The sequence below is a fragment of the Nomascus leucogenys genome, chromosome X (assembly GCF_006542625.1).
Source record: "Nomascus leucogenys isolate Asia chromosome X, Asia_NLE_v1, whole genome shotgun sequence".
Lineage (NCBI taxonomy): Eukaryota > Metazoa > Chordata > Mammalia > Primates > Hylobatidae > Nomascus > Nomascus leucogenys.
In genome coordinates this window covers 122,006,659-122,012,858 of record NC_044406.1, presented here as the reverse complement: position 1 = coordinate 122,012,858, position 6,200 = coordinate 122,006,659, and positions in this window count along the sequence as shown.

The following is a 6,200-nucleotide window of genomic DNA, read 5'->3' as shown; positions in this document are numbered from 1 at the left end:
ATCTTTGTGTGCTCAGGGCCTGGCAAAGGACCTAGCACAAAGTGAGGCTCTTGATAAATGTTTTTGAATGAATGAATGATTATTGAAGGATGAGTTTATGAATAAATGATGGAGACAAACCACAGCATGTAAAACACTAAAACAGCAGACAGGGGGAAAAATCTCTTTTATTTAGACACCATCTTTTTCCAGAAAAAAATAATTGTGTAGCTTGAAAATCATGTATATTTGGATTAGGGAGGTGTTTGAAGAAAATAGCAAATGAGTGACTTTGTTGTAATAACTAAACTCTTGGTTTAGAGCAAGAAGAGATAAAATACATCTTCAAAAGCTCTTTTTTTTTTTTTTTTTTGCTTTTTCACTCTAAGCAGAAATACACAACCTTCAGCAAAACAGTGATGCTCTCAGAGGAGCTAAAAACACAGGATATTGACAGACATGTTGTCCTTTTTCATTCATTTTTTGTTATTCCTTTCTCAGAGCTAACTGATAAAGGACATAGGTGAGAAAAAAATATCAAGTAGAGATGAAGAGAAGTGTCAAAAAGAAATAAAATTTCAAAGTAAAAGATGAAGTAACCTTTGCCCACTGAGATACACTACCAAGTGAGTCATCTGTCCCTAAATCTAACAGCTACCAACTTCTAAAAAGGAATTGAAGCGGCTTACAGTGAGGGAGAGAGAGAGAGAGAGAGAGCGAGAATGAATATAGGAATATAGCCAGGTGGGTTAAAGATAAGAAAAATATCTGCAACTCCATAACTCCATCAGAAAAGGAAAAACATGAAGGGACTAGGAACTAAAGATAAAGAAGTCACCGCAACTGAATGCTGAAATTCGTTCTGGCCTTCCTGGCAATTAAGAAAATAATTCATGACGGGTTACAAATCTCTCCTTGTGTAAAGAAAATGTGGCACTGGGAGTAAGTCATCAACTCTGAGCTGTTTCTTCAGAAGTGAGAATGGTTTCTGTTTGAAGCCCTCCCCACTCTCTTGGCCAGTACCTTTGTGAGCCATGACACACACTGGCAAGGTTGGCTGTGATGTTAGAATGGACAGAAGCTGAGAGGCCTACAGGGGACTGAACATGTGGCTCCTACCTACTGAGCTGCCTAGCTGTGGACTCTGAAAAGTGATAAGTAGGAAAGCTCCCCATTCCAAAAGAACCATATTTTTTAAAGCTAATATTAACACTTAAAATACAAACATCTAGATTATTTACCTTGGCTTCATTTTTAAAAGAAACTCTTTGAGAATTACAGTCAAGGTTTATTCAGTTTCTCAATTTAGAAAACCTTTTCAGAATATAGATAAGTAATATCTAAAATTTTCTATTTGTTAATTAACTTTTCCCATTGCCAATAACTTAAACCCTAGTCCCCTTCTCCCCAGAAAGACAAGTTACAGCGAATGCTTAAACATTCATCTTCCTCTTCTAATTGCTGTGTAGGAGTAATTCTGTGATTCTGGAAGGAAACTTCAGTGAATAAATGAACAACTCTCTCATTTGCTATTTGGAAGTTATAAAAATTACAAGACATCATTCCATTATATTCCCTCATTTCCTTGTCATTGGGAAAGGTTCCAACCTCTCATCATATTAAAAAGCAATTATCAAAATGTTTTATTCCATAATAAGTTTGACTACTAGGAGAAAAAGTATTCAGAAATCAAAATAAGGGGGTTCTTTTTAGCATATAAACAGGTGAGTCAACCCTCCAAATCTGAAAAAAAAATAGCAGTGAAAGATTACTCTTGAAACCATCTATCTGGAATTTGGTGTCTTTACTTTGGTGTTTCTATACTGCCTAATTCCCATTAAACTGTTATGATCACATTGTAGATGTTATCTTCTTGCTGAATATGCAGGCTGATGGAGTTGGGTCACAGTTTCTACAGAAGTTAGCACACAGCACTATTCACCAAGGTAAGCTGGGCTTTGTTAGAAAGAATTCAGAGAGTGCTCATGCCTGGGTTAGTCAACCAGTAGTGGGCTCTGAAGCCACCACATGCAGGGCACTGAGCTCTGGAGCTGGGGAGAATTGCAGAGGGATTTAAAGATATGCCATCTAGTCCCTTTGTAATAATCCTTAACTTTGTACAGAACCTTACAATTTACAAAGGGCTTTCCCCTAGGTTACTGATTTTGATCCTTACAATAACCTAGAGAAGCCAGTAAAGTAGATCTTACCAATACTCATTTGATAAATGAGGAAACCAAGGCTCAGAGGGTTTATGTACTTTGCCTGTAGTCATGAAGTTAGTTAAAAAAAAGAAGGCTTTTGATGAAGAGTACAGTGCTCTTTTACATCCTGTTACTTTTCACGTATCAGCAAATATAGGTGTGCACATAAAAGAGGCAGAGCTGACTCAAATCACATATAAAACTATCCTCCTGAGGGATCAGTCAGAAAGGAGCAAAGGATAAATGGTGAGATGGGTTGGGGTGTCACTCATGGCCAAGGCTGCTGGACCATATGGCACCTTTGTATGAATTAGAAAAGGTGCTTACTTCTAATGGATATAGTCCTGAGGGTGCAAGTAGCTTATAGAACCCTTGTGGGAACTGGAAAAAAATGGGGAAATGTGCCCCTTCCACCCATTGGATGTGGCCAGTACCAGAATGCAGGGCTGGGGTGAGCATGGTTTAGATTTCAACCATCACTGGTCTCCTTGGCTGGGTGTTTTGGCACAAAGCATTTCTACATAACCATACATGGTGGTCCTGACTTAGGTGACTAGAAGACCCCACTAGGAAAAGCTAGCTGGAGTCTTTGCTACCTGAAGTGTGGTTCTTGGACTAGTAGCATCGGCTTTTACCCGGGAGCACATTAGATACACAGAATCCCAGGTCCCACTTCCAAACCTACTGACTCAGAATCTGTGTTATAATAAGATCCCCCACATGATTTGAGAAGCCCTGGGCTCCAACGGAGAGATAAGCTAAGAGCAGGATCTCTGGGAGCTGGAGCAATGTGAATCCCTGATTAGCTGTGGAATGGCAAGCAGGTTTGCCTGGCTGGAGAAGAGGGCACTCAGAGGACAGGTGAGCCCCTGCCCTCCAACGGCAATATGATTGGAACTCAGTCTACAGTCTAACATTACCTTTTGCTTTTCTGTTTTCTTTTTTCTTTCTTTCTTTTTTTTTTTTTTTTTGAGACAAGGTCTTGCTCTGTTGCCCAGGCTGGAGTGCAGTGGTGGAATCTTGGCTCACTACAACCTCTGCCTCCCAGGTTCAAGCGATTCTCCTGCTTCAGCCTCCCGAGTAGCTGAGACTACAGGTGTGTGCCACCATGCCCGGCTAATTTTTGTATTTTTTGGTAGAGACAGAGTTTCACCATGTTGGCCAGGCTGGTCTTGAACTCCTGACCTCAAGCAATACCCCCCCACACACATCAGCCTCCCAAAGTGCTAAGATTACAGACGTGAGCCACTGAGCTCGGCCACCTTTTACTGTTCTTAAATTACTTGATTCAACAGAGATGGTTTGAGCTGTCTCTGATGTACTAAACCCTACACATCTAAAGCTCAGTATGTCACAGTCCCTGTTCTCAAGGAAGTCACTGTCTAGAGATAACAGAGAACATTCAATCCAATGCAGCAAGCACCCCAATGAAGATGTATGCAAAACACCTGGGGGATCACAGAGTAGCAGCAAACAACTCTGCCTGTGATATTTGAGTTAGGTGTTGAAAGATAAGGAATTGCCCACACAGAGGACAAGAGTGTCTCTCCAGGCAGAGGTGTCTATCTCCCTCAGTGAATTGTGGACCTTTTAAAGGGGGTCTAGTTTCATTTATATATCCCTCCCCTTCGCCTGTCTCAGGGGCTACCACAGTGGCCAATGCACAGCTGTTAATGCTTGCTAACTCACTGATGAACTGACAGACTGAATGAAAAAAAAAGTGAATGAATGGCTTTGGAAAGAGGAGTCCCACAGACTACCATGGGAGGTGAAAAGACCTTATAATCTCCCAGGAATTATGTGGTTAAGATCTACAGTTGTGCTCTGGCTGGAGAAATGAGGGAAAGAGCTAAGAAATAGTGTACTGTGCTAGGGTTTCTTTTCTGAAAGAAAAATGTAACGAGACAGAGACTTTAAAAAATACACTTTTGTTAAATCTAAATAATTCTTAACAATGAGCTGAGAGAGCCTGCAATCAGATCTATTCTCTCCAAATAGGGCGAGTGGAGGGAACCGGGAAAGGCTGCTGCCAGGAAATTAAGCCTGCTTTCTCCAGCTCACTGTGGGGTTCCATTTTGCTTTGGGCAAAAGAATGGACATTTTCTTTTTACAAATTTCCATTGCACAGAACAAGACAAGAGTTTCCCGAATGAAATCCAGTCATTAGTCTTCCTCTTATATAATCTGCATAATACTTCCAGAGAGGGACAGAGGGAGGGGGTCACAAGCAGGTGAGCCAGATACCTGAAGGGGCTCATCTGGGCCCTGTTAGTGCAACAAAGTACATTGTAACCCATCTGCCCCAGAGCCTCCATGCACTGAATATTCAGTTATAGCACATAATTGGCTTGGAGTCTGCATATACTGTAAATTGAATGCAGACGACATTTTCTGCAATATAAGAAATACATTTCAGAAAAGTAGGTTAGACTCTGTTCTTTAGTGTAAAAAAGTTATTGGGCATTCAGAGAAGACTAAGGAGCTCAGTGTGGTTAAAGTCAGTACAGGTGGTAGGGGCCGGGAAGGGGAGGGGAGATTTCATGTAAAAGATGCAGAGGTCCTGAACCAAGCCCATGGAACATGGAGAAGAGGAAAGGAAGGATTTCAGAGGTATTTCGGAATTGAGGAACAAATTAAACATGGGTGGCCAGAGACTAGGAAGAATTGAGAATGATTCCCAGATCTCTAGTTTGGGCACTGGCTGGGGCTGAGGGGATGAAGATCATTAGTTTGAATACGAACATGTTGAGTTGGAGGTGCTTATGAATAATGTAGGTGCTGATGTTCAATAGGAGTTGGAAATATAGGGCTGGAGTTCAGTGGAGGGGTTTGGGCTGGAGATATAGATGTGGAAATTATCAGCATATTATAATGAAAGCCACAGAAGTGAATTACATCTCCCAGGGAGAACACAGAGAAAGGAGAGGAGAAGACTGAGGAGAGGACCCTGGGAAAGGCCAACAAGAGCCAGGACAGAGTGGTATCAAGGAAGCTGAGAAAGGACAGAGTTCAGGATGGAGCGGGTTGCCAAGAGTTTAGGATGCTACAAGAGGTTGCAGAGGACAAGGGCTGAAAGGAAATCAGCAGATTAGTCAGTTACTAGGTCCTTGGTGATCTTCACCAAAGCAGTTTCAATGGCACAGGGGAGGAAAGATCTGGTTTTAGGAGAATAAAGAATGGCTGCAAAATGAAACACTGAAGACTACGAGGGGTTTGGTGATGGAAGAAAGAAAAATGAGTTGGTGTCTTGAGGAGGAGACGGATTCTCAGGAAGGACTTTTAGTATGCCAGAAGCTTGGGTATGCTGACCAGAGCAGGACAGATTTGGGTGATGGGAGAAAAAAATGGCATTAATGGAGGTAGGTCCCTGGGAAGGTGAGGTAAGGATGTGTCTTAGAAAGGAAGGACACCTTTTCCTTTGAAACAGGAAGGAATTAACAAATAAGCAAAGAAACGAACAGAATAGAAAGTGTTGTTTTTCTCAAACAAATCAGCAAGAAAAAAATCTCATCAAAAAGTTAACAAATGATACCAATAGACATTTCTCAAAAGTAGATATACAAATGGCCAACAAACATATGAAAAATGCTCAACATCACTAACCATCAGGGAAATGCAAATTACAACCACACTCGTGAGATACCACCTTATTCCCACAAGAACAGCCATTACTAAAAAGTGAAAACCCAAAGATGTTAGTGTGGATTTGGGGAAAAGGGAATGCTTATACACTGCTGGTAGGAATGTAAATTAGTACAACCTCTGCAGAAAACAGTATGGGGATTTCTTGAAGATCTAAAAGTAGATCTAGTATTTGACCCAGCAAACCACACTACTGGGTATCTACCCAAAGGAAAATAGGCCATTATATGAAAAAGACACATGCACATGTATGTTTATAGTGCCACAATCCACGATGCGAAGATATGGAACCAACACAAGTGCCCGACTGACGACTAGATAAAGAAAATGTTATATATACACACACACACACACACACGCACACACACACACACC